The 10592-nt window shown below is 48.1% G+C and overlaps 1 non-coding gene across 1 annotated transcript; it reads right to left on the bottom strand.

Annotated features, from left to right (window-relative positions):
* Positions 1 to 9450: 9450 nt before the first annotated feature.
* LOC144673896 (U1 spliceosomal RNA) lies at positions 9451 to 9614 on the bottom strand. The gene has a single exon (XR_013574438.1). It is a non-coding gene; the product is annotated as a U1 spliceosomal RNA (small nuclear RNA).
* Positions 9615 to 10592: the final 978 nt, after the last annotated feature.

The raw sequence follows: 10592 nt of genomic DNA on the forward strand, positions 1-10592 counted from the left end.
CTATGTACCAATTTGCACTTTCACTATTTTAAAAATTAATTTGTAACATTTAGGTGAATGAGTCTAAATGTTAATCAGTAGTGTTGGGCACCACACTCTCCTAACATAATCCAAAAATAGAACTCATCATGCACATGGGTTGTACTTTGGAAAGAGTTAAAAGCACCAGCTTTAAGCTGTCAGGCACTATGAATTTGAAGATTGAACTGGGAGCAGTAGACCACAGAACTGATAGAGAAAAGGTGGGGGGAGGGGGAGAGAGAGAGAGGGGGGGAGGGGGAGTGAGAGAGAGGGGTGGAGGGGGAGAGAGAGAGAGAGGGAGAGAGGGGGGAGGGGGAGAGAGACGGGAGAGAGAGAGAGGGGGGAGGGGGAGAGAGAGGGAGAGGGGGAAGGAGGGGGAGAGAGAGGGAGAGAGAGAGGGGGGAGGGGGAGAGAGAGGGAGAAAGAGAGAGAGAGAGGGGGGGAGGGGGAGAGAGAGGGAAAGGGGGAAGGAGGGGGAGAGAGAGAGGGGGGAGGGGGAGAGAGAGGGAGAAAGAGAGGGGGGAGGGGGAGAGAGACGGGAGAGAGAGAGAGCAAGTGAGCCTAGCTTGAATGGAGAAGTAAAAACTGTATTAAGTCAGTAAATTCACTGCCTAATTGGTTAATTCTTATTTTTGGTGCTTAATAAACGTTCCTGAGTTACATTACTAGATTGTGTTCTGTTGCCTGAATGGTTAAAGTCTCAAAAGAACAAACTAATATTGGGTGAGTGGATTTGGAGGTTAAAACCCCGAAAAAACTTAGTGGCCATGTACTGAACAACTCCACACAGACACACACAACAGGAAGAGACCAGCTGAGCTGCTACTTGGATACAAAGCAACAGCAAGATGCCAGAGCTGAGGGAGATCAGTGTAGATCAGGAGGTCTGAGATCATGATGCTGAAAAAATGCAGAGGCTGCTGCAAAGCTTTATGGAGACCACTGAAGGCGGGCGGTGGGGGGGCACGAGACAGTCTGATCAAATACTGCTGAGACAAAAGAATCTGAGGGAGAACGGATACACCATTTTACCCCAAGCTGTACACTGTCATTGCCGAGAAGGGAAACCGTGCGAATATCCAGCTGCCAGAAGCAGTACTGTGTGGCACAAATTCTCCATGTGTCGAAAAGGATTCTGGTGACAAAGGCATAAGCAGCAGATGAACCAGATGTAGGAGCTGAGGCAAAGCTGACATCCAGTAATCCACAAGCCCAGGTCAGCAATGCTGACGGCAGGCACACAGCTAGCTATCCAGAGGGGAAAGCACCAGTTCCAGAGGGGAACCTAACCCTGACATGATGGCCAGAGTTCCCAAAACAGCAGGCAGGGCCACGATGCGACAGGTTTGGCTCAAAGAAGGGCAGGACTGGGCATTAAATATTCTCGGTGTTTGGGAGAGACAGGAAAGGGGGGAAACGGCCGGGGGTGGATGGGAGCGGCGATATTGGTTAAAGGTGGCTTTACAGTACTGGAAAGAGAGGATGTCCCAGAGGGGTCAAGGACAGGATCTCTCTGGCTAGAGCTAAGGAATGAAAAAGTTGCAATGACATTGATCAGTGTAGTATATAGATCGCCAACTAGTGGAAGGGATGTGGAGAGATAAATTTGCAAAGTAATTTCATAGAGGTGCAAGAATTATAGAGTAATCGTAATGGGGGACTTCAACTATTCAAATTCACACTGGGATAGGAATAGTGCAAAGGGACAAGAGGGGCCAGAGTTCCTGGAATGTGCTTAAGATCATTTTCGGCGGCAGCATCTTTCCAATCCAACCAGAGGGCAGGCACTGCTGGACCTGCTTCTGGGCAATGAGTTGGCCCAAGTGGTCAAATATCACTGGGAGAGCCTCGAGGGGACGGTGATCATTGTATCATAAGGTTTAGATTGCCCATGGAAAAGGACAGAGAACAATCCAGAGCAGGGATAATTAATTGGGGGAAAGACAACTTCGATGAGATGACAATGCACCTGAGTCAAGTGAGTTGGAATCGAATGTTGGCGGAAAAGACAGTGGCTGAACAATGGACCATGTTCAGAGAGAAAGTATTGTAGACAATGTCAAGGTATATTCCCTTGCAGGGAAAGGTCGGACAAATAAATCCAGAACGCCCCTGGATGATGAGAGATGGAGGTGAGGTTGAAATGGAAGGAGTGCACATATGTCAGGTGGAAACTACAATCGACAATCAGGCTAAATATAGAAAGACCAAAAGGGAAGTGAAGAAACTAATAAGAAAAGCAAGGAGAGAGCCTGAAAAGAAGCTTCCAGCGAACATAAAAGGGAATTTCAAGGTCTTCTATCAACATGTATATAAAAAGAAAGGTTGGTAAAAGAAAGGGTAGGGCGGATTAGGGACAACAAACGGGACTTGCACGTGGAGGCTGGAGAAATAGTGGAGGTATTGAACAAGTAACGTCTGTCTTTACAAAGGAAGACGATGCTACCCAGGCCGAGGTGAGAGAGGAGGTAACTGGTACAGTAGAAGAATTTACAATTGATAGGAAGGTGGTGTTGGAAAGGCTATCTTTACTTAAAACAGATAAGGTACCAGGACCGGATGAGATGCATCCGAGTCTTCCAGTCTTCCTTAGACACCGGCGAGGTGCCAGAGGACTGGAGAATTGTGAATGTTACACCCTTGTTCAAAAAGGGTTGCAAGGATAAAGCTGGCAACTACAGACCAGTCAGTTTGACCTCAGTGGTAGGGAAACTTCTGGAAACTATAGTACCGGATAAAATCAATAATCACCTAGACAAGTGCAGGATAATTAAGGAAAGTCAGCATGGCTTCATCAAGGGAAAATCATGTTGAACTAACTTGGAGTTTTGCGGAGGTAACAGAGAAGGCTGATGAAGGAAATGCTGTTGATGTGGTGTATATGGATTTTCAAAAGGCATTTGAGACAGTGCCACACAACAGACTTGTGAGCAAAATTCTAGCTCCTGGAATAAAAGGGAAAGTAGGCACTTGGATAAGAAATTGGTTGAGTGACAGGAAACAGTAGTGATAAATGGTTGTTTTCCAGATTGGAGGAAGGTTTGTAGTGGGGTTCCTCAGGGGTCAGTTGTGGGGCCCTTGCTCTTTCTGATATATATTAATGCTCTAGACTGTGGTTTGCAGGGCACGACTTCAACATTTGCAGTTGATACAAAGATTCAAAATGTTGTCAACTGTGATGAGCATAGTCTTGAACTTCAAAAGGACATCGACGTTGAAGATGCAGAAAATTTGGATTTATTTTAAAGTACTAGCCAGGACCAGCAGCTAAGGCACCAAAGCATACACAAACAGTCGCAGCCTTACATGAAAGCTATAAACTTGTACAAAGGGCTCAGCTGTAAATTTGCAGTTAGGAAATGGGAGACACACGGGCGGGGACACGGGATAACTCAATCAAGAGATGGGGAAGCCCATTTCGCACCGTCTGATAGCAATCTTCAAAAGGACAATGCCCAGTCCCTGCACTGCAATTACTGTACAAGAACACAATTATCAGCCCACCGGGGGGGTCATTGTGCTGTGGCCTTTGTCTAACGAATACCATTAAGTTGTAACTGATAGTAAAAGATATATAAACTGTGCTCATTTCAACCTCGGTGGAGAAGCGCCCGAATTTCCCAGCATTTTCTCCCTGCATGTGTAATAAAGGAACCACTTGAATATTGCATCTGGACTCCGAGTGTTGAAATTTTGTCCCAGAGTATTCCTCGGACCTTTCAATTGGTGCTGCGAGCAGGGCCCGAAGGATGCAGGACACCGACGGGGAAATGGGATGAGTCAGTGTGAATTCATTTTTATTCATACTAAATCCGACTCCGTCCCGATCCAGGAACCGTCAGGCGCCCCACGTATCAGAAACCTGGGCTCCAGGCAATAGTTCAAGGGGTGGTAAGGGTGGGGTAGTTCGCTTGTCTTATAGATTGTTATAATTACATCCGGTATTAGCCGCAAGTAACGAGTTCGGTCAGAAAGGACCCAGGGTAAGAACCATACCGCTGACAACAACTATACCCCGACCGTCTTACCCAGAGATGGCCAGTGGTGACAAACTCGAGTGGGGACCAGAGGGATCCTTGACACAGCATTGAGCTGACAAAAATAAGAAATCGATAGGCAAAATGATAAAGAACAATTGGAACCCATTTGACTCACCCGCTGATCAGAGAAAATGGTGGGATAATCAGAAAAAAGACAAAGATGATGAAGCCTGGATCCTAATGTTAAGACAACACGTAGAGTTAAGTAAGAAAGTAAATCGAATGTTGGCCAACAAATCCCAAAATGAAGAGCTGGTCCAGGCAAAAAATCTCATGTCAGTTTCGGCAGCTTTACCACAGCCACCAGTAGCTGCACAATACGCAGATAATGTAGATTGGAACGGGCTGGTGGAACAAGCAGCAGGATATGAGGAACAACGGGAAGCGGGTTGGGAATCACCACCCCCGTAACCCGTGGCCCCAATTAAGATAGAGCATGTGCCCCTGGTGCCCGGACAACCAGGCAGACCAGGCACAGCAGCAAGCTGATTTCCGAGCCTTTAGAGCAGAAATGGCACAAGACTTAGGGCAAGCCCCAGTTAATTGGAATACAGTGACTGGAGTAAAACAAGAAAAGGGCGAGAGTGCCCATGAATATGGCAATCGGAGGTTTGAGGCATATTGTAACTACAGGGTTGTAGGTGCTGCGCTGAACCGAGACGATGTACAGATTATGCAATTGTACAAGGATGGCCTTAGCCTGGCCCACCAGGCAATCCTAAACACCAGGCCTGGGCCCACCAGGCGATCCTAAACACCGGGCCCACCAGGCGATCCTAGACACCGGGCCCACCAGGCGATCCTAGACACCGGGCCCGGGCTAGTAGACAAGAACACATATGATCGAGGAAGATGGGCCACCGGGGTAGATAACCACATAGGGAAAACTAAGATAAAGGTGTCGGCAGTGAGGTTACAGACCCCACTGAAATGGTGGCCACTGCAGCAGCCGTTCCTAAACCCGAGGTGTGCTTTAATTGTAAAAACCCGAACATAAAATATTTACAGTGTTAGATGTAGCCAATGGATTTTGGTCGATACCACTGGACCAGGAATCCCAAGATAAATTCGCTTTCACAGTGGGAGGGAGACGGTGAACATGGGCGAGGCTCCCACAGGGATTCCACAACAGCCCCAACATCTTCCATCGGGTCACGAGTGAGAAGCTGAGTCCGTGCGACGTAGAGTCTAACAACAGTACAATCTTATAATATGCAGATGATATCCTAATAGCGTCAGAATCGGAAAGGGGCCACATCGGAGCTCTCCTCTGATAGTCATAAGGACACTGAAAAATGCTGGATTTAAGATAAACCCCTTTATGAGTTGCTGACCGGGAGGGCGATGCGCTTGCCAGAGGGCAGAGCCACCGGAAGTGAGGATATGGGACCCATCAGAGATAAAATTAAAAACGATATTAAGCAATTGGATGGACAGCTAAAGGAATTACAACAGGAAGTGAAGGACCAACAGGCTATCAGGGATTTAGAAGAGAGGACAAAAGGGGGACCCGCGTCACCACCGGCTGAGGTCGGAGACATGGTGTTTGTTCAAATCACCCCTAGCCAACCAGGTTTTGCCCCAAAATGGACTGGACCGTACGGAATTATTCACGTGCCTGCGCCGATATGAAGGGAAAAGCTAGGTGGAAACACTGGTCGCAACTGAAAAGGTATGATGTAAGTAAGAAAGACTAAATTACCAGGCAGCGGGGGGAAAACGGGCAACGAGCAGTCCGTACTGTGTAGGCCAAGTGGTTTAGGATTCATTCCCGATCTGGAGGACCGGCCATCTGAAAGACAAAAGGGGGAATCCTCAACTACGGGGAGGGTCACCGTGGGCTGTGCACAAGGAGGGACGTAAAGGAGAAAGCTACAGTGTGTGAGAGATTTTTCGCAATTTACCTTCACACCCCAGGAGAACAACAACTGGGGTCACTGTCCCGGGGAGGAAGACTTGGGAATGACAGATACCTGGCATTGGATCTTGAGGGCCAAACACGGAGAGTTGACTGCAACGGCGGACCCCCGGACCGACACCACCCTGCTATCACAGGACACGACGACACCACAGAGACTATCTTGCCCAGACATGACCCCTGGGCCACAGAATGGACTGGTACTGTATACGGACGGTGAACTCTTGTATGATAATGTTAAACATGAAATTGTACAGGTAATTGTGAACCTGGCAGGTATGCGACTGCCAGAGTATTGCAGAAACCAAGCGCCCCTACGAAAACTGTACAAATTACTGAGTAAGGCTGTGATTAATCAGGCGGCCGACGCCACGGGAGCCACTAGATTCAGGGCACCACCAGAAGAGAGAGTTAGTTAACAATGTACTGACAAGGGTGAACACAGGGACTTCCCTGGTAAACTCTCTCGACATTCAAGGAATCAACTCCGAGGTCACGAATCTTAAAGGGATCATGAGGCAGCTTGCTCATAAGAGTAGCGAGGGGTGGTGAAACGGCAGCGGCCCTAGGGGGCAAGAGTGTGGCATCTGTATTGGAAAGCGTACACGTTATAGAGACCCATGCTAAAGCCACCAGCCAATTAACAGAAAGGGAGGAACGACAAGAGGACAGCACCCAAAAAAGCCAGCTTACGGCCGGTGGATGATCGGGCAATTAAGACACAATCTGGGCCAGATCCAAAGTGGGGAGGTACCGGGCTGGATCAACAGTGCCCGGTTGTGGGGGATGGACAAGAACCCAGGCGTCATCGACATGTACATTGAAAGGAGTGACCAGGGTGTATGCGGTGATTCAGAAGTGCACCTCAAACCAAATGAACGTGATAGGTATGGGCAATCCCCTCAGTCACAGCAGACACGGGCCCACACCCTCAGTACCAAGTGGAGAACATTGGGTTAATCTGAGACAATGACTCCCTCCGGTACTACCCCATAGATATGCATGCCATATGCAAGAATGAGGGCATACACGGGGAATCACTGAGCGGGTGCAGGAGGAAAGGTAGCCTCACAATTAGCTCCCATCCAGTTGGAACGGGGGGGGGTGCTGGACAAATGCGGGTACAACCGAACGGAGGGTTGTATATTAGAAATTACCCACAGAGAAAACCATCACACCCGCTCAGGATACAAGGGAACCTCGGCTCCCAGTTACTATCAGACACGCGTGAATGATGTACGTCCAACAAAGGGGTCAGGTCTCAGTCAACCCCTCCGACACACTCCACCATGCCCTGGAACACTATGACGAACCTAAGCAGGCCCCAATTCCCAACCTTCCCGAAAGTCTGACAAAGTTGAAAGGTGTCTTACGAAAGGTGAGGAATCAGCATTACGTGTTACAGGCGGTGTTTAAAAGGCTAATCAATGATATGGAAGAGCACTTGAGAGATCCGACATGGTGGGAGCAAGTGTGGGAATGGGGGCTGAATGCGGACATACACCCCTGGATAAGAATAAGCTCTCATATACTCGTCGCAGTGCAGCTAGTGTTAGCATTGTTTAACTCTAATTCTTTCAATGTCTTCTCCAGACAATCCAAAAAGTACCAGGAGACCATGAGTGGCGTACTGAGAGGCTGCGAGGAGACATTTGCGTTACATTATGGGACCAGCAACACTCACACACACACAGATTACACAATCCACACTGACATCACTAAAAATCACAGACGGAATCTCAGTAACAATCCACATGCTTTGCACAGTCTTGTGTTGGGGGTTTAGTGTTTGATATTTCAAACTGCAGTGACATTCCCGACAAGATGAGTTAAAGTTTTAACCTTAACCAGAAAATGGCTGAAACATTGTTTTCCTGGGATGAACACGTCAAAGGACAGGAAGAATCAGAAAGTTGTCCTGCCCTGGGATTAACATATCAATGGACAGGCCTCCTGGGGAGCAGATTGAGAGACATCCCAACATGCCAGGGGTGGAGTCTGCAAACTGCTCATTCAGGATATACCTGGCTAGGAACCCAATCCGAAAACCGCCTCCAGAGTGCGGAGCTAGTCCCCACTCTGGTTTAATGTGCGTGTGTGTTCCCTCTGTCTCAATCTGCTTTATAACTCTTTGACTTGTTTGTATTTGGATGTTGCTGAGTTGTAACTGAGAGTGAATCATTGGCTCTTGCGTTATTTTGTTTGAAAATGTTCTTTGCTCTCTGTTTTAATGGAATTAATTTTCTCCCCCACCCCTCAAAGAATTTTTATTTTGAAACCTGCAATCTGAAGATCCAGACTGGGACAAGGACTCTTCTTCTTCAGGAGTTTCCTGAGACCTTCTCCAAGGCCGTGCCCCATGGGCCCACGTGAGTTTGTGTCCGTTTCTTACCCTGAGATTTAATTTCCTCTCCGGGACCCTGGTTTTCGGTGGCTCCGGTTAACCAGTTCCTGTTGGACTGTGGGCCTGGAGTTTCAAAAAGAAAATCCTGGGGTTAAAGTAGCCCAGCCTTGCAATCCAAAACTTACATGTTAGCCTCCAGTGTGTGAGGAACAGGAGCCCCACAAGAGGAAATGAAAAGTCCTAAAGTGAAGCTGCCTAAAATCTTGTTATAATTCAGGGACAATGCGTGTATTTTGGGCTGTGCGATCATTCTGACGGTTAAACGGGATTCCCGGTGGTCATTTTACTGAGGGTTTAGATTTCTATCTGCCTTTCTCCAGTTTTCTTTCTGTTTATTTCTTCGCTTTGCGCTATTTAAGCCTTCAAGGAATAATCACAGGTGAATTGATGGGCCTACAGCAGGGCAAGTGAGCTGCAGAAGGGGCAGGGAAAGACTTTACACATGAGGAGAGGGGGCAGGAGTTTCAGAAGGTAGGAGTCACACAGGGGGCTGATTAAGGGGGAGATTATACAGAGGGGGTGGGAGGCTGCTGTTCGTTTCGGAGGGGGATAATTAGAATGAACATGGGGACAGGGTGCTTGTTCATGTTTGAAATAGTGAGGGGTCGCTGCTACATGTTTAAAATGGTGAATGCATATGAGTTAATAGCTGATATGAGTTTGTATTTATACAGACGTCCAGATAGATAGGGGGTGGGGCGGTGCTGGGAGTGCGGGGACTGTTGTGATGGTGGGTTGGGTGTTAGATGGGGGTTGTTTGAGAGAGATTTTTGAGTGGGCAAACGCGGGGTTAAAAATGGCGCGAGTAATTTGGCGGCCACGAAACAAACGGTCTGGCGAAAATGATGCAGAGATGGAATAATTGCCGGCTGATAATGACAGGGAGGAAAAGAATGGGGGTTGGATAATATTTGCGAGGAGGAAAGAAAAAGCTAAATAACCAGTCCAGTATAGATTTTGAAGAGCACACATTGGGGGTTATATATTTCTTTTTTCAGAAAAGGTTGCTGACAGGAAATAGAAGAGAAAATGAAAGATATGATGAAATCTATTTTTTGAATTGTGAATCGGGGAGAGCGCAAACGCAGTCCCCCACTACCACAAATTTTACAGTCGAGTATCCCGCATTTGGGGACATCGCAGGCGTCAGCACACCCGAAGTGCAATGGGCTAGCATCGTCCTGGGAGAACCTTTTTTTTTTTGCAAAAATATACTTTATTCATAAAATATCTTCAACCACATTCCAAACCATTTCAAAAACACCATTACAAGGGTACAATCCGGTTCAACTTTAACAAAATGTATCACCAGGTGCATCAGTACAAACAATATTACAATCATTTACAGGCTTTCACTTTGAGCTGTACAGCCCGAGGGGCTCTAAACAGTTCCCAGTCTCTCGGTGCGCTGTGGCAGAAAGGTCTTAGACAGCGGCCCTTCCCCATTGCGCTTTTGCAGCAGCTGCCCCAAGCTTTAGTGCGTCCCTCAGCACGTAGTCCTCGGCCTTGGAATGTGCCAGTCCGCAACACTCGGTCGGGGACAACTCTTTGCGCTGGAAGACCAACAAGTTTCGGGCAGACCAAAGCGCGTCTTTCACCGAGTTGATGATCCTCCAGCTGCAGTTGATGTTTGTCTCGGTGTGTGTCGCTGGGAACAGCCCGTAGAGCACAGAGTCCTGTGTCACAGAACTGCTCGGGATGAACCTCGACAGCAACCACTGCATCTCTCTCCAGATCTTCTTTGCAAAGGCACCAACTACAAGGATGTGAACAACGGTCTCATACCGACCACAGCCACCTCGAGGGCAACATGCCAAGGGGGTGAGACTCCTGACTTTGACAGTCTGCTCGGGGAACCATCCCACAGGGTCCACCCTCTCCTTTTCCCTCAGGGCCTCTAAGACGTTACGTGCTGACCACTGCCTGATGGACTTGTGGTCAAAGGTGTTTTTCTGCATAAATTTTTCCACCAGGGACAGGTGGTACGGCACGGTCCAACTACTTGGAGCGTTCCGCGGCAGCGTGGCCAGACCCATCCTTCGCAACACCGGGGACAGGTAGAACCTCAGCACGTAGTGACACTTGGTGTTTGCGTACTGAGGGTCTACGCACCGCTTGATGCAGCCACACACAAAGGTGGCCATCAGTATGAGGGCGATGTTGGGCACGTTTTTTTCCCCTTTATCTAGAGGCTTGTACATCGCGTCTC

This window comes from Cetorhinus maximus, unplaced genomic scaffold (assembly GCF_964194155.1).
Source record: "Cetorhinus maximus unplaced genomic scaffold, sCetMax3.hap1.1 HAP1_SCAFFOLD_510, whole genome shotgun sequence".
NCBI lineage: Eukaryota > Metazoa > Chordata > Chondrichthyes > Lamniformes > Cetorhinidae > Cetorhinus > Cetorhinus maximus.